The sequence below is a fragment of the Protopterus annectens genome, chromosome 4.part0 (genome assembly GCF_019279795.1).
Source record: "Protopterus annectens isolate FY-2018-M chromosome 4.part0, PAN1.0, whole genome shotgun sequence".
Lineage (NCBI taxonomy): Eukaryota > Metazoa > Chordata > Ceratodontiformes > Protopteridae > Protopterus > Protopterus annectens.
The window spans coordinates 932,073,909-932,092,993 of NC_056733.1; the positions used below are offsets into that span (position 1 = coordinate 932,073,909).

At 42.4% G+C, this 19,085-nt stretch overlaps 1 protein-coding gene across 1 annotated transcript in view; it reads left to right on the forward strand.

Annotated features, from left to right (window-relative positions):
- The window catches only part of KNTC1 (kinetochore associated 1), a 3,090,908-nt gene that overhangs the window by 2,108,454 nt on the left and 963,369 nt on the right, over positions 1-19,085 (forward strand). The window lies entirely within an intron of this gene.

A 19,085-nucleotide genomic window follows, 5' to 3' on the forward strand; every position in this document is an offset into this window, starting at 1 on the left:
TTTAAAGATCAAATGTCTTTGTTTCTTTGTTTCCTGTATTGAGTCAAATTACAGTTCATCTCAAAACTTACAGTTTAGAGAAAAGACATATGGCAAATCCCTGACCTGCTGAACTTTAAAAAGAAGACAAGTAATTAGAAACATTGACAGTGATGTGAAGAACAAACGTACAAATGAAGCTTCTAACAAATGGGAGAGGAACACAGAGACTAGGGTCAGACGTAGGTAGCATACATCAGAGCTGGGATTGTTTTTAAATACGGTGAGACAAGATTGTCTACCTTATGGTAGAATCTGTTTGCTGCAGTCAACCCAAACTTTAAAATCTGCAGAGTTTTAAATTTTGTCCTGTTGAGAATGCCCACTGTTATCTCGCTCCCAGTGACCCCATACTTGGGGCATACCTGTAATTTCAGGCACCTGTAGAATATGAGGTGCATAGCTTGACATACAGTGATTTGCGGGTCACATGTAGCATACTGAGATTCTAGAGAAACTTATTAGAATATGGATCTGCTTGAGTTAGATCACATCTCTTGTGTTTATTTGTTAACGGATGAACATGTATGGATGTCAAGAGTAGTGAACCGTGTGCCGGAGGTGAAGAAAAATGTATTTGTTGTTGAGTCTGTGTGCTTGGAATTTCAAAAGTATAAATTCACAGTGGAAATAAGGGTGTGATACAACTCCCTGGAATTCTTTTCTATGTGGAAATTTGAGAGAAAACTGGAAACCTTGTCTCCAAACATTTGATTTATTCCTTTACTTTTAATGCCAAGAAAAGTACAATAAGTGCAATCATGCTTGAATTGTCACTGATCTGAAATACGGGTGAGAGGTAGTTAAATATCACCTGAACTGGAAACAACTGAACATGCATTTTGTTTATTTCCTTTTGTTAACCAACATTGTTTATCATTGTCCAACTGGAATGAATGACCACCTCTTTAGTGGAGGTCCAGGGCAAAAAGTGCCAAACAATTACATTTTCATAAGATCCAGTCAGAATGAAAATTTAAACAAATATGTATACATAAAGTCTGAGATTATGAATTAGGTATTGTAAGAACAAAGACATTTGCTCATATATTTATAATTTTAATATTTAACAAATCAAATGCATTGAAGGTTGTATTGAAAAGAAAGTATAAAATTATGTAAAATATACTGGATATCCATTTAGGACATAATTGTCATTTAACACATTCTGGTGACCTTACCTATGATGCCCAGCCAGAGCATTGAGAGGTTAGACTAAACATGCTGCATTCCAGTGGTAGATTATCCCAAGAGGCAGACCAAACCTTTCTCCCTGTTCCATCAAAGGCTTCTGTAAATGGAAATGGCGCATTGGCTCTGAGGAACAAGAGAATATCAGCTGGAAGTTATTTAATTATTAGTGACTATAACTGGCTGAGGTAAACATGCTGCATTCCAGTGGGAGGTCACCTAAGAGGCAGACCAAACCTTTCTCCCTGTTCCATCAAAGGCTTCAGTAAATGGAAATGGCGCATTAGCTGTGAGGAACACAAGAATATCAGATGGAAGTCGTTTAATTATTAACGACTATAACTGGCTGAGGTTTTCTTCTTGGAATAGTGCATTGTCTGCATGAGTAAGAAGTGAAGCGTCAGTCCAGCATTTTGTTAAGAGAAACTTAATTTAGTTGCACCGGCTTGATGGTGTAGGAAGACATTCAGAGAGGGAGGGACTTGCAACTCAGAAGATGTGGGTCAGTTAGTGGCCTGGACACTAGAGAAACCCCCCAATAAGACAGGTGAATGACATGGAAATGTCCATCTATTTTTACCATGGGGGGGAAGGAGCATGTCTCCAGTGCAAGCATTTTTTCCAGCATCCCTAGTGAAGTCCAGAGAGAAGAATCAGTAGTGTGTGCCCACCGGGAGGGTGGCTTATAGGTTATGTACCCAAAACTACCAGATTGCACCCATTTGATACCCACTATTGGAATAGATGCTTAAAAAGGAAACCTGATGCTTGTTCCTAGGTGACCAGTCTTAGGTTGAAGTGTGTTGATGGTCAGCATACGCGGTCAGGAAAAAGTAAGGCACAAAAAAATAATTAATTTGTTTGTTGTGTTGATTAGGCATTTCTTATTACTTACTCCTTGACTCTGCACAATGCAACACACATTCATGTACTGGTTACTTGGATCAGTGTAGCTTCGTTAGGAAGTGAGGACACGTGTTTCTTATTACTTACTCCTTGACTCTGCACAATGCAACACACATTCATGTACTGGTTAGTTGAATCAGTGTAACTTCGGTAGGAAGTGAGGACACGTGCTTCTTACTACTTACTCCTTGACTCTCCTTAATGGTTAAACATAAATGCAGCACACATTCATGTAGTGGTTACTTGGATCAGTGTAACTTAGGAAGTGAGGACATGTGCTTCTTACTACTTACTCCTTGATTCTCCATAATGCAACACACATTCATGTACTGGGTTACTTGGATCAGTGTAACTTAGTTAGGAATTGAGGACACGTGCTTCTTACTACTTACTCCTTGACTCTCCTTAATGGTTAAACATAAATGCAGCACACATTCATGTAGTGGTTACTTGGATCAGTGTAACTTAGGAAGTGAGGACATGTGCTTCTTACTACTTACTCCTTGATTCTCCATAATGCAACACACATTCATGTACTGGGTTACTTGGATCAGTGTAACTTAGTTAGGAATTGAGGACACGTGCTTCTTACTACTTACCCCTTGACTCTGCGTAATGCAACGCACATTCATGTACTGGGTTACTTGGATCAGTGTAACTTAGATAGGAAGTGAGGACATGTGTGATGACTTTTATTTCTTTGTTTTATTTAACAACCCTTTGCCTCCGCCCTACTACAATCTGTCATCAGTCCCCTCCCAGGCAGTGAGCATGTTCGTTCCCCATCTTCACAGTGAGAGTTGATGTAGATCTACCATCATTTAGACAACTATCACAGGTAGTTCAAAATTTTGCTTTGAAACCCTTCCTGCATGCATCTGACAAAGCTCCTCTGAGGGGACATGCAATGATATGACCACAGAGGCCTTTCCCTCAAGGGCATTCCCCTCCAAGCAGCCCCCATGTCCCTCACCTCTGAAGCACTTAATTGTGGTTTCCATGGTTTCCACCAGGAAGTTGCACTGCTGTGTGTGTCCCCGAGCTCACACAAGTCTCAACCCTACAGGAGAGATGAGTAGACTAGGCCTGTTCATTTCTCCCCCTTCTCTCTCATCTTCTCTAATCCAAGGACTGTTAATCTATCCTCAGTCACCTGGGTCACAGTCAGGGTGAATCCCTCTACAGCTTTGAGACAAGTATTTTTTTATTTATTTATTTTTGTGTCTTTGATTTTGTTGAATGGATTAGTCATACCAAACAGTCTTATTTTGAGGGGAGAGTTAACATGGTGTAATACTGACTCTGGGAGCTTTAGCCATGACACCAAGTAATCATCACCACTTTTTTGAAACTGTTGACGTTATTAAGTTTGGATAACATGAAAAGATAATCCAGAATAGATAAGAATATTTATATAAAACATTAGTAACTTGTTTTTGAGATTTGGATGAGCATGTTTGCAGATGTTATGGATAGTAGGAAATGCAGGACAAGAACACCTCTGCAAAAGATAACATTTTGGATGTGTAAGAAAGGGTGCCAAGGTTTATTGATGACTTTAAAAGTTATTTTTAAGTAACTTGTTTTGTGCAACTGTCTTATTTATCGCATATGTTTGTTATAATCTTGCAGGTATGAATGTTCTAATAAAGTCCCTCTGTTGTGTGATATGAACATGTAATCTTCTTCTACACCCCCCCCCCGACCTTCTACTGATTCAGGTAGCTGGGCCTTGGTCTAAGGTCTCGTCCAAAGATTAGCACCTCAGCACTGCAGCCCATCCCCCCGTGTTGTACTACAGTGCTTGTAGTACCTTTTATAGGTGTTGTCAGTCTAAGACTTAAATGCTTTTTATGTAGTTGCTGCTTTTTAACATTTATATAGTCAATATGATCTTGTCTTGTGTGTTTTTATTATAAGTATTGTTTAGTCTTCATCAGTTAGAGATGCAGTGTTTACTCTTTTAGCTAAAACTGACATGACTAATTTATAGCCTTTGTTTAATGAGGACATTGGTGTCTATGAATAACATAAAATTGATTTCTTACCTTTAGTAAATATTGAATGGCTATTTATAGACTAAATGTTATTGCGTTGAGTATTAATTACATTTTTCTTTAATAAGTCAATAACTTTTAGAAGAAAATTTTTATGCATCTCTGAAATTATCCCATCTGCTCCCAGAGGTGTATTATCTTTTAACTTCTTGAAGTGCTTAACTATTTCTGATTTTGTTACAGACTTTGTAAGGGATTTAATATTACTCATAGATTATAACTAATTACAAAGGACTGTGAACGTTACAAAATCTTGTAAAAATTACTTATTCAGTTCCGTGATTTCTTCTTATAACAAACATAGCATTTCTTAACTACTGATAGTATGCCTTTTTTTATCTTGCACTGTTCTTTTACTGCATGCTTTCTGTATACATGCTCTCTGATTAGGTCCGGTGATAATTTTAGGTTTCATTGTCTATGTAACTCTGTATAATAAAGCAATAAGATTGTAATTTTACTTTTTATAAGGCCACTGCAACTTTATGATGTAGTGTTAATTGACACTTTCATTTAAGGCATAACTATATTCAAGAATATAGGCATCAACTTTTCAGAACTTTTAATTTAGCTATACTAATTTTGTACTTTTGACCAAAATGTCATTCCAATTAATTTAACTTCCTTCCACGCCAAAATGCAGTTATATCATATAAATATAAATGCAAAGCATTATTTTATTATGTTTTCATTGACTTCAGTGTTATCATTACTATATATATATTTTTTTATTTCTATTCCTTACATTCTGTTATTGTAGCCAAATAAGAGGAGAACTTGGAATAGATAACCTAAAGTCTGCAGTCAAATTAGAACTTGTTTTTAAAGTATATAAAAGATGTATTTGTATGTAATAACAGTGATGTTTTTAGGATCATAGGAGTTTACTAAACTGTCAACCCGGAGGTCATTTCAAGCCTAGCCGTTTCATTGCAATGTAATTCCATAGATACACTACTCAATGCCTAGGATTGCATTCAGTATCGGCTGCCATGTCCAGGAGGGTTGTGGGCGCTCTCCCTCGTAAGAATTTACAGTGCCCCATCCACTCATCCGGGTTCCTTTTGAACAGTGTCATAGAGGTGCTGTGTTTTACATGAATTGATAGCCTATTCCAAAGATGCAGTAGTAGCTGGGAGACAAATCTGTCCCTCCAGTATGTCCTGTTTAAGTCCCAGGCCATATTTAGGTCCTTGGAATAGGTAGCTCTACTCCTGTTTGATTTTTGGATATGCAGCAAGTTCATTAGGTATGGGTCTGAAAGTGCTGTGTAAGCCAGGCATAAGTCTCCCCTAAGAAGTCTATATAATACAGAGTATAGTGACAGAGACTTTAGTTGGTTTGTGTAAGGCACACGCTGGAGTCCCTTGATCTTCTTAGTTAGAAACCTCTGAGTTCTATCCAATTGCTGCAGGTGCTTTGTATGGTACATGCTGAAAGGGGCATTATACTCAATTATGGGCCTGATTAGTGACTAGTATAGAGGGGTTAAACCTCCTTTGCTCTCGAGGTGATACCTTAACTAATCAACTGTACTATGTAGAAAGCTTTCCTTTCTACAGTCGACACATGCTAAAGCAGTTTACTTGCCGTGGTTAAACTTGTTATCTTGCAGTTCAGAAGAGTGTTGTGTCCCCTTGTTTGCCCCCTCGTAATTTTCCTTTTCTCGGCTATTTTATATAAAGAAAAAGTACATCTGTATCCTTGCAGTTTGTGAAGTAACTGATAACTCATTGATGAAACCACTCTTGAAATAACTTACCATTATGTTTCAGTTTTTAGTTTGTTTGCAGTTGTATCTGCTGTATTTTGAGAAAGCATAATCTTTCCTTACCTTACTTTGAATCAGTCTCTTCTGTACATGTGCAGACTGACTCATGTTCACTCAGAAATGTTATCCCCTTTGTTTCACAGCTACTGCTTGGGGTCTCAAACTTTCAGCATCCTTTCTGTACCCACTTTACTTATGACATACCACTTCTATTAGTCACTGGACACCACCTTACTGCAGAGCTCTTAAAAGCGGACATAAATCACCTAGATAGTCTCTGTTAAGCATGTGCCAGTAACTTCGTTCGGCTTCGTTGTAAATGCCCTCCATTACCTCATACTTACAACAGCTGTAAGCTCCTGTGCCTCCAGCCTCGACATCCACACTGTCCTTGCCTACAGTAAACCTGCACCACAGCAGAAGAAATAATTATAAAGCAACTACTACACCCCTTTTCTATGTATTTCACTACTCCTACTATCACTCAGAACTCATCCATTGTATGCATATTTTGCTCAAAGCCTCCACGTCTTCATTACTTCCAAAAATAACACACATTCTTATAAGAACTAAAGCATCTCCTACCAGTAGTACAGAAATATCTGATTCACAGTTCTACAGAGTCCAATTAAACAGTCCTAAATCTGCCGAGCCTAAACCTCAGTTTCTAAAAATTTTTATACATATTTGTCACTCTAATTTTCTTTCTCTTACTAAAGCATAATGCACTTCCACAATCAGTCTTGCCTGTCATTCTGCTGCATGCATAATTAACTGTGTCCTCTTCAGGGAAAAAAAATGTCAAAAATAAACTTGAATAAGTGAGTGTATTCCTGTCTCGCCATAAACTTTAAACAGTAGCAGTCATAGAATTGTTGCTTTAAAATGCACGCCAAACTTTCAGTGCATTCTTCCATCAAACAGCTACTCACATGACACTAGACCTCGTCCTATGCCTGGAGGGCTGCACTTAAACTTCGCACGTCTAACCTTAGCCCTGCAATAGTAGCACAAGTCAGTGCTGAACTTCGCACGTCTAACCTTAGCCCTGCAATAGTAGGCACAAGTCAATGCTAAACTTCGCATGTCTAACCTTAATCCGGCAGTAGTAGCACAAGTCAGTGCTGAACTTCGCACGTCTAACCTTAACCCTGCAATAGTAGGCACAAGTCAGTGCTAAACTTCGCATGTCTAACCTTAATAAGGCAATAGTAGCATAAGTCAGTGCTGAAGTTCAAATGTCTAGCCTTATCCCTGCAATAGTAGCACAAGTCAGTGCTGAACTTCACACGTCTAGCCTTAGCCCTGCAATAGTAGCACAAATCAGTGCTGAACTTCACACGTCTAACCTTACCCCTGCAATAGTAGCATAAGTCATTGCTAAACTTCGCAAATCTAACCTTAATCTGGCAATAGTGCTAAACTTCACACGTCTATCCTCAGTCCTGCAATAGTAGCACAAGTCAGTGCTAAACTTCGCACGTCTAGCCTTAGCCTTGCAATAGTAGCAACAGTCAGTGCTAAATTTCGCACATCTAACCTTAGCCCTGCAATAGTAGCACAAGTCAGTGCTGAACTTCGCATGTCTAACCTTAGCCCTGCAATAGTAGCACAAGTCAGTGTTAAACTTCTCAAGTCTAATCTTAATCTGGCAATAGTGCTGAACTTCGCATGTGTAACCTTAGCCCTACCAATAGTAGCAACAGTCAGTGCTAAACTTTGCATGTCTAACCTTAATCCGGCAATAGTAGCATAAGTCAGTGCTGAACTTCGCACGTCTAACCTTAGCCCTGCAATAGTAAGACAAGTCAGTGCTGAACTTCACACGTCTAACCTCAGTCCTGCAATATTAGCACAAGTCAGTGCTAAACTTCGCAAGTCCAACCTTAATCTGGCAATAGTGCTGAACTTCACACGTCTAACCTCAGTCCTGCAATAGTAACACAAGTCAGTGCTAAACTTCGCACGTCTAGCCTTAGCCCTGCAATAGTAGCAACAGTCAGTGCTAAACTTTGCACATCTAACCTTAGCCCTGCAGTAGTAGCACAAGTCAGTGGTGAACTTCGCACGTCTAACCTTAGCCCTGCAACAGTAGCACAAGTCAGTGCTGAACTTCGCACATCTAACATTAGCCCTGAAATAGTAGCAACAGTCAGTGCTAAACTTCACACATTTAACCTTAGCCCTGCAATGATAGCACAAGTTAGTGTTTCCACAAACACTGAGCCAAGATTTCCATCCACTGGGAAGCCACCTCCCTCCTGCTAGCTGCCATACATCTCTATCCCCCTTCCTACGCTTTCAAATTCAAATTGACCATAAATATTTTCTCTGTCACCCCCAGAAATGCAATCTCCTTTTTCTAGGAGACTTTAACCTGAATTTTCTTGGAACACCTACCAGTGTTGTAGTAGAATTTCTGGCCACTCTGAACCTGATGCAGTTATCTGTGCCTGCTTGACCTAATGCATACTCATCCAACCACTCCCTACCAGACTTTGTCATCACAAATAATCCTCTGTCAACAATATTGTCATCCACCCCACCCAACTGTCAGTGACCAGTGCCTCATAACTTTTCACTAAACACACACCAAGCTGTTAACGTTTAGACCAAACTTCAGTAACAGCACTGACACCCTAAAACGCCACTTACCAACACTTGACTGGACCCCACTCCTCAATATTAAAAACCTAAATGAAGCAGCATCCAACTTGGTCTAAACCCTCCTCCAGGATAAATACTGTCCCCCAGCTGCACTATTACTGAATCCACTAAAAAATAACTGGATAACTAAAGAGCTCAAATAATGCCTAAAACTAAGAAATGAAGCTTGTCTAAAAAACAAATCCTTGCATAAATCAAGGCAGCTTCCCCTCCTGAGTAAACCTAAACATTGCTGGCATGAAGTAAATTTATTCACAGAGTACAAGAATAAAAAAAAAACTCCCCCCAAAGTCAAAAACTGCAGGAAAACTAATCTCACCACAGATGAATTTGTCAATCTACTAAAAGTTTCCACTCCCTCTCACCTCCATCTTCTTCCTGCATTTCTCCTACTTTAAACATGTCATACTCAAAGCTCTAGAAATTATGCTGGCTCAGATTCCAAATGACTCTTCCTGGTTCAGCTAACATCTTGGTTCATGCATCTGTATGAAGCACTCCTCTCAATCACACTTATAATATGTCTGAGAAACATCATCATGCCAAACGTTTGAAAAGAAGCTCTAATAACATGCATTCCTAAACAGCAGAAACCACTCCAGTTTTCACCCTATCTCTGTACTCCTCACACCTGGAAAAATCCTAGAAAAAATAATCCACACTCAATCGACAAACTGTATCCATCAATATCACCTTCTCCCCAAAAAGTAACAGAGATGCTGGGGGGCATTGCATACTGGGGCAGCCCTTTGTACCCTAACGTATGAAATCTAAGCATCATTGATAAAGCAAATCTTACCAAGGCAGTCTTCGTTGTTTGACCAAAAACACTCAAGGAAATACACTCACTACTTTCCTGGCCCAGAAGACTTTCCCATCTGTATTACAGCCCCAAAGCAATGACAGATATAGAAAAAGGAATTCCACTCCCACCCCAAAGAACAGGCAGTTTTGGTCCAAGAGTCCCTTGAATAATTCCATCATTGTGGCAGCAGCAACCTAAAAAAAAAGCTGACAGAGGATATAGCCCTGACCTTCGGTCTCACCACATTTCCCTAGGTATTTATTTATTGATTGATTGAGTGGCTGCTCAGAGTGGTCCCAAATGATGGATTCACTGATGGTGTCCATTCTAATTGCCAATCTTTGCAAGTGTCAACTTCATTAGTGGTTAACCTCCTTATTGATCACCCACCAGCACCAGTGGTAATCAAGGATACCTCCTTCTTGGGGTGGCAGGCACACTATCAGGAGCCTGTGATCCAAGGTAAATGAACAGAACAAGAGGCAAGTCCTTGCTTTATGTTCTGGAGATGAGAATAATCCTCCTTGCATTGCAGGAGCTTCAGTAATTCTTACCTCCAGAGATGATTTCCATCATTATAAACAACATGAAAGTTGCTCGGTACATCAGTGAAGAGAGCCAAACTAGGTCCTGTCTCTTATGCTACGAAGGTATGAGAGTGTCGCAGTGGGCTATCGCTTTGCGTCCCCTGTTGACAGCAATCAACATTCCAGGAAGAGTCAGCTGTTTCGTTGACATGCTTAGTAGATCTATTCTGTTGCCTTATGAGTGATCTTTTAACCCAGAGGTAGCGCACTGTCCATCAACCAAACCTGAAGTCGATGGCAATAGACAGGATGAGGAAGGCATCTTTGCTTTATGGGCCTTGAACTATGACACATATATGAACCAATTTCAGAGAGACTTGATAAAAACAAGCCCTAGCATCTCTGAAAAGACCAGCCACCCCTGATTCTAGAGCTACAGGTCTCCTTGGGCACAATGTTTAATATTATAAATTTCTTCATGTGTCTTATGTATGCTTGCCTCTTCGCCTGATATCCAGATTCATACAGAAGGCAATCGTATACAAAGCTACAAGGGTCCTCATTGCTCCATACTGGCCCAGGCAAATCTGGTTTCCTCTGCTGAGGCCTTCCATCAGGGAGCCGTCCCCTGGCAGTTTGATCCCAGAGGAGATCTTTCTCACTCCTCCGTGTCACCTCACCTGGGTCTTCTCAATTTCAGGTTAACCATATTGTTTTTCCAATTCTGATAATAGCCAGAGAGCTTTCTGTGCTTTGAGGTGGTATAGATTTTTTCTGCTTCCCAGAAAGAGTCTACCCATAAAGTATATAAGAATAAATTGAGATGTTTCTCAGCGTGGGCATTTGTCCAGGGAATAGATCCCTTCAAATGTATGTATTCCACAAGTGCTTTCAAAACTTTTTTTTTTCAGATTCTAGTTACTCGACGATCAGTGTCCTGATAACCACACCATCCAGATTCTATGATGTTTTCAACTTCCACTTATTGTCCTGATGTTCTTCATCTCACATTGCTGCGGTCCTTACACTTGGGTAGTCCGCTGTCCTCGGTCGGCCCGAATATCAAAGTATAAGGCTGACGTCGGTCAGGGCGCATTTGACTGACGTCAGGACGTCAGGGTACAAATGCGCATGACCGACGTCATATCCTCAGTCTTTTTTGCCGCATGGTCCGATGCAGAAGCAGTGTTGCAAGTGCCGGTTGGCGTTCTGAGATTTTTCGATTTAGAAGTTTCAGACCGAGTTCAAAGTTGGCTAAGTACCCCGTTGGGGAATATTTTAGTTTTTTCTTGCCTCAGTCATTTACGGATGTCAGAAAAAGTTAATAATTGCATTTCTTGTGGGAAACAGATACCGCATAAAGATTATCATACTTTGTGTATTCCTTGCTTAGGGCCTGAGCACGACGTTGTTGGTTGTTGCTCTTGTGCTAGATTTAATAAATGCACTATTAAGAGAAGGTTGGATTGTGCGAGGTTAGTCTTTGGGAAGCGGTGTAACTATAAAATGCCGTCGGATGCTCCGACGCCCGCTTCTTCAAAGAAGCGCAAGGACAAGGCAGTTAAGCCTAGGATAGAAGAGCCGTCTGTACCAGACGCCGGTTCTTTAGAGGTATCGGTGGAGCCGGTGACTCCACCGGAGGTTTCTTTGTGTTCTCAGGGGGAGACCTTGTTATTACAAGATGTGGCCTCTCAGGAGACTAGTCAGGCTGAGGGGGCTTCTCATGTTACTATACTCCCCTCCCTTCCTAAGGTGGCTAGGCCCTCTCCTTCTGTTTCAAAGGCTTCCCCCAGGGGCAGGCCAGGTTTAGCTTCAGTTAGTGTTACCCCTAGCTCTTCAGGTACTGTGCCCAAGAAGCATATGCTTAAAATGGCAGAAGATTTGATTACTTTGATCAGGGGTTCTATGCCCCCTCCTGATAAGAGGCCTAGGGTGGAGCCTGAGCTGGGGGTTTTGAGCAGGCTTCAGATGTTTCAGGGTCTTGGCTGAAGACTTGCAGGAGTACTCTCCTTATTCTGATTCTGATGTGGATGATTCTACTCCTTCTGCTACTCCTCCTGAGGATTTTTCTTTTTCAGAAACTCTTCATTCCATGAGGGAGCATTTTAAGTGGGAAGGTCAGGACTTCTCTGATTCCAGGAAAAGGCTTAGGGAATTTCTGTTGTTACCCCAGCATAGGCCTTTGGCTATACCTCCTGTTTTGGATGTAGTGGAAGATGTTTTTATGGAAGCTTCTCTTAATCCTGATTCTTTGTTTCCTGCTCCTGTTAAGCCGGATAGGTATTACAGGGTGCCTGAAGCTCATAAGTATCTTTTTAAGAGTCCTAGGGCAGACCCAGAAACTGTTAGCCATGGGCCTAAAGGTGTTAAGACTTCTGTTGTTAAGAATCCGGTTCCTGCAGACAAGGAGGCTAGGGCCTTGGATAGATGGGGTAAGAAAGTCTATACTACTTCCACTCTTGCTATGGGGGCTCTGAATTGCCAGTTTCATATGTTGAAATACCAAAATTATCTCCTTTCACAATTGAAATCTAAGGTTGATGCTCTGGCAGTGGGTATTGATTGTAAGGCGTTGCAAGATTTAGTGCATGTTTCTGAACAGGTGGGTAAGCATTCTTTGCAATGTGGTTTTGATGCTGTACAGGCCTCGTCTAGGGTGGCTGCCACTGGGTCAGTTCTTCGCAGGCACGCCTGGCTGAGGGATCAGAATTTGTCTGAACATGTTAAAACAAGGATTTTAGATGCTCCTTTACAATCTGACGTGTTGTTTGGTCCTCCTGTTGAGACAGTTTTAAAGAAAATGGAAGACAAGGCTAAGTCTATGCAGACTGTTAAAGATTTTTTGCAGGTCCAGCCTCCAAAGTTTAGTAGAAATTGGCCTGCTAAAGGGTGGACGTATCCTTCTTATGATTCACAGTCTAGGGGTAGATCTAGACGTGGTAAGGGCAGAGCTCAGGGCTCTTTCAGGCCTAGAACAGGGAGTTCTCCTGCACAGGCTTGGTGAGGGCAGGGGTCAGTCCTTTCGTAAGCAGACCCAATGACCTACCTTTTCGGCTGCCAGAGCCTGCTCGTCTGGCAGCACCTTTGGGGGGAAGGTTGGCACTTTTCAAAGAAAATTGGAGTTTAATTACCCAGGACAGATGGGTATTGGATATCATACACCACGGCTACAGGTTTTATTTCCATACCTTGCCTCCTTTCAAAGGCATGCCAGACGTTCCTCCTCAACAAAGAATAGAGGCTCACAAACAGGTTTCTCTGTTGCTCCGACTAGGGGCCATACAGCCGGTCCCTCGGCCAGAAGTGGGCCTAGGATTTTATTCTCGCCTGTTCCTAGTACCAAAGAAGGGGAACACGTGGAGACCAATTTTGGATTTATCTACCCTCAACACTTATCTGGACATTCCCAAGTTCAAAATGTTGGCGTTGCAGCAGCTTTTACCTCTGCTGGGCAAAGATCATTGGATGGTAACTTTGGATCTCAAGGAGGCTTACCTTCATGTTCCTATCAGACTAAGTTGCAGAAAGTATCTGCGTTTTCGAGCTGGGACTTCTCACTATCAGTTCTCTGCATTGCCCTTTGGCTTATCTACTGCGCCCAGAGTGTTCACGAAAGTTCTGGCTCCAGTGATAGCTTTCTTCAGACTAAAAGGAATACAGATCTATCCTTATTTGGACGACTGCCTAATTCTGGCTCAAGGAAGAGAAGAGCTTCTTCATCATTTGGAATATGTGATAGCAGTGCTAAGATGCCTAGGGTATTCTGTGAACGAAATAAAGTCCAGTCTAGTACCCTCTCAAGACATGTGCTTTCTGGGTGTGAGACTGAATACAGCATCCCAGATGGCCTTTTTAATCCCGGACAAACAAAAGAGTCTATCCCTTTACTTCCATCAACTGTCTCATCAGTCCGGGCTGACTGCAAGGACAGTCCTTCAAGCCTTAGGGTTCATGGCATCTTGTATTCTGGTACTTCCCAATGCCAAACTGCATATGAGGAAGCTACAATGGTATCTCAAAAATGTATGGACACAGCACTGCCAGGATCTGGACACTGTCATTCAAATAATACCTTGCATTCAAAAGGAATTTTTGTGGTGGGCTCAGGAATGTCACCTAAACAAGGGACTCTCTGTGACCCGGCCAGAGGCGAGTCAGATTTTAACGACAGATGCCTCAGACAAAGCTTGGGGAGCTCATCTAAATGGAAAGTGGATACAAAACAAGTGGCCTGTCAGACTACAACATCTACATATCAACATGAAGGAGATGTTAGCAGTCCAGTTTGCATTAATTGCTTTCAAGGAATTACTTCTTCCAGGGCAGGTGTTGATTCTAACAGACAACACAACTGTCATGTGGTACATCAACAAGCAAGGGGGAACACATTCTTATCCTCTATGCAGGCAAGCAATGATTTTGTGGGAGACTGCTCTCAGTTTACAGCTCAATCTTCAGGCAAGGTTTCTGCCAGGAGCACAGAACTCCTTAGCAGATGTGTTGAGCAGACGAATTATGGATCCCCACGAGTGGAAATTGGATCCTCATGTATTTCAGAAATTGACAGTGTCATGGGGAACTCCAGACATAGATCTGTTCGCTTCTCCACTAAACCATCAGCTGCCAAGGTTTTGCACAAAAGGTTTCATCCCACAGCTTGGAGAGTGGATGCTCTTTCTTTCAATTGGAGCAATCTTCATGTGTATGCCTTTCCACCTCTGCCTCTCCTCCTAAAGGTACTTCTAAAGGTCAGACAGGACAAGCCAAGGATGATTTTAATAGCTCCGGATTGGCCTCGACAACACTGGTACCCATTACTGAGGAGTCTGGTACGGAAGCCTCCATGGCCTTTGCCTTCGATTCCACACCTGTTGTCGCAGGAGGACAGCCATTTGCTAAATGTCAAGCTTCACTCTCTGCACCTAACAGCCTGGCATATTCTGTTTTGAACCATAGTGGGCCTCCACTTCCTCAGCAAGTTTTAAATGTTATTTTGGAAGCTAGGAGGCCTAGTACAAGGAAAGTGTACGCAGAGAAATGGAAGAGATTTTTGTTTTGGAGTACAGCAAAAGATTTTGATGTTTCTGAGCCTAATTTGAGTGTGGCTCTTCAATATCTTACTGAGTTACTAGACAAAGGTTTGTCTTTCTCTTCTATTAAAGTTCATGCTGCAGCAATTTCAGCTCACTATGATTGCAACCCACCATTGTTTTCTCATCCTTTGTTCAAGCAATTTCTTAGAGGGGCAAAGAATATAAGACCCCCACGAAGGGCTCCTACTCCTGCTTGGGATCTCAATTTTGTGTTGGAGAAACTCACTCTACAACCTTTTGAGCCTTCAGCTACTGCTGAGTTGAAATATTTATCATGGAAGACTGCTTTTTTGTTGGCCATTACCTCTGCAAGAAGGGTTTCTGAATTACAGGCCCTTATGGCGGTTGAGCCTTTCTTGATTTTCCATAAGGATAGGGTATCATTACGTACTAATCCTTCCTTTATGCCTAAGGTGGTTTCTAGTGTGGCTTTAAACCAAACTATTCATTTGCCTACTTTTTATGCAAATCCCCAAAATAACGGGGAAAAGATTTTGCACACTTTAGATGTCCACAGGCAGTTGCGTTATTATTTGGACAGAACTAAAGGTTTCAGGCAGTCTCAGCAGTTGTTTGTTTCTTTTGCTTTGAGTTCTCAGGGCAAGCCTGTATCAAAACAAACTATTTCTAAGTGGATTGGGTTTTGCATTGCTTTCTGTTATTCCCATCATGGCAAGGAGATTCCAGCTGGGATTAGGCCTCATTCCACTAGGGCTACTGCCACTTCAACAGCTTTTTTGAGGGGAGTGGCAACCAAGGATATTTTGGAGGCAGCTACTTGGAGTTCTGTGCATACTTTCTCTAAGCATTATCACCTGCCACTTTACTCTAAGTCCAGGGCTGGTTTTGCCACTGCTGTTTTGCAGGGCCTTTTGGCAGCTCCTGCTTCCTTGTAGTTAGCCATCCTCCCTTACCTCTGCTTTGGGATTCTACCCAAGTGTAAGGACTGCAGCAATGTGAGATGAAGAACATAGTACAGTTTTGTACCTACCATAAATGTAGATGTTCGAAGATCCACATTGCTGCAATCAATACCCTCCCTCCTTCCCCTCTGTAGTTAGAGGTGGTTGTGTGGGTTGGGTTGTACATTTTGTGTATATTGTATATATTGTACATATAGTTAGTGCAAGGGTGGTTGGTTGGTTGTTTGCTGTCTTTTGGTTTTGACCTTTATTTTTTGGGTCTTCTGACATCTGGGGCAAGAAAAGACTGAGGATATGACGTCGGTCATGCGCATTTGTACCCTGACGTCCTGACGTCAGTCAAATGTGCCCTGACCGACGTCAGCCTTATACTTTGATATTCGGGCCGACCGAGGACAGCGGACTACCCAAGTGTAAGGACTGCAGCAATGTGGATCTTCGAACATCTACATTTATGGTAGGTACAAAACTGTACTTTTTAGGTCTTGCGAGGCCTTCCTCAAATGGAACATTTCTGCTTCATCGTCTAATCAGAGAACCTGTCCCACTGTGGGACCTCAGTTTTGTGCTAGAGGCCTTAGCAAAATCCCCCTTTGAACAAGTGTCTTCCACTTGTTGAAAATTTCTACCTTGAAAGACCTTATTACTTGTGTCTATAACCTCTACCAGGAGAATATTTAAGTTGCATGCACTGTCATCCTCTCCGCCTCATTTGTTTTTTTCAGAGTCTCATTAGCACTAATCCTCCCTTTCTTCCCAAAATAGTATCACAATCTAATTTGAATTAGCCCATCCATCTGCAAGTCTTTTTCCAAATCACTCCAATGGTGAATACATAACATTTCAGATCTGCACTGACAGCTGTGGTTCTACCTGCACAGAACTAAAGACCCTTAGAAAAGACACACAGTTGTTTTGTTTTTCTGCAAATAATAACGGGTTCAAGATTTCCAAAATTACTTTGTCCATATGGATTTTTGAATGCATAACATTTGATAAGTTGTCCAATCTCACCTTCGTTCTTGCTGGATGGGTTCGGAGCCGATCCTCGGCTCTGACTCGGCCACTTACTATAGCTCGAGAGCTCTTTACTGGCTCGAGGCTACCCCTTATCCCAGAATGCCCAGTGTCAGCTACCCAGATCTCGTTTGCCGCTTAAGCTGTGAGGTTGCGTCAGTACTGGTTCAGGCTTAGTATAACTTTTTTCTCTGTTTAAAGTTCAATAATTTACTTGAAAAGTAGTATTTTTTTCACTGTTTTTATAGTAGTTTGTAAGTTTATTTAGTCGTAAACCCCTTATCTCGTCCTTTGCTGTGTTTTTTTGTGCTCTGTTGGCCATCGCCCCTTAGTCGCTAGGCCTTCTGTTTTTTCCTGAACTCGTTTAAGTTAGAGAGTCCCCCCCCCCCCCTTAAGGACAGCCGTTTAAGTTAGAGGCTCTCCTTTTAAGGTTTTTATCAATATAATTTTTATTATTGTAGTGTGTCTGTTTGTGTGGTACTTCCTTCTTTTTGTCTTAGAATGTCCAAGGAAGTTAAAACCTCAGAGTTCAAAAAGTGCGACTTATGCTGTCAGAAGATGTCTCTGACAGATGGGCACACTAGTTGTGTGTATTGCTTGGGGGCTGTGCACCTACAGGACTCTTGCTCTATTTGTCATGCCTTTAGTCCAAGGGTCCTGCAAGAGTGGAAAATCAAGCTAATCCTCCGTGGATTGTTGAAAAAGGATTCTCCAGCTAAAGCATCTCAGTCAGTGAAATCTTTGATGTCAAGTCAAGCCGTCGGCTCCATGTTCGGAACCGACCTGTGCGCTTGACAGACAAAGTGTGTCTGTGCCGTCTAGCACAGACAAGACTACTCCTCCATCGGCTCCAACTGTTACCTCGGAGCCGTCTCGCATCCACAAACGAGCCTAGGTCTCCTTCATTGGAGCCAATTCACTCGGTGCCACAATCACCCTTACTTCAGAGCAAAGCCAGTCATCGCTCATCTTTCCACTCCTCTCGATCCTCAAGGTTATTGGATCAGGACCTGGAGAGAGTGGTCAGTAGGTTGCTGAAGTCACAGGCCCTTGCAAAAATGCTTTCAAGCCCGCCTCAACAGGCCTCGGCTCCATCTGCTTCAATATCGATTCCTCCTCCGACTATGCTTAGTTCGGAGTCAGCGTCCATGGACGTTGTGATAGTGATTCCTTTGGCTCCAATGAAATCCTCTTCAGCTCCGATGTGGTCTCCGATTACCTCGGTTCTTCCTTCCATCGAGGTATCTGGGCACTGAAGCTGTCTCGTCGGCTCCGAGGAGAAAGTGGCATCGGACCCTTGTCTGACCCCGCTCTCCCTCTCGGAGCGTCGGCTCAGTTGAGCTCCGCTCCCACACTGGCCACGGAGCCGTCGCCCTTGGCACAGAGTGGGACTCCTGTCTCTTCTGATCCGGAGCCCTCTTTGTGTCGAGACCGTGACACTTTCGAGGTCATGTGGAGAGTGCTGTCCCCACAGATGGTCCCACTATCGGTCGCATCGACTCCTTCCCCTTTGGTGCCTGTGCCAACCTCTGCTCCTCCTCCAGCCCCAAAGCGTAGGGAACCTATGCCCCAGGACACCCCAACTGGGTGAACCCTCTTCTTCTGAAACCTCCCTAGAGCATTCTGAGCAGGCTTTCCAGAAGAAAAATTGCAAGAAGAAGCACCATGACTCCCCTGAGTCTGTCGCATCAGATACAGACCTGGGATGAATCGGAGGGGTCCACAAGGTCCCCTCTGAAGATGTTTCCTTTTTGGACATCCTCAAGATTCTTAGGCAGAGGCGTAGCCGGACTTCCCTAACCCCCTCCAAGGATGAGTCTGTATACATGGACGTATTTGGTTCCTGACCTTCCACCTCCTGGGTGCCTCCGCCTTTTGATCCACTCATGTCCGTAGTGTCTCAGAAGGCTTGGTCAGCTCCAGATTCCATGGATCCTGTACCGAGGAGACCTAATAAATTTATCACAGGCTCCCCAAGACAAACAATTCCTGACTAAAGGTGTCCCAGTTGATACCATGGTGGTAACAGCAGCCACAAAGAGAGAGTTAGCTGAAACCTCCTCATCTGTCCATCCACCGAATAAAGACT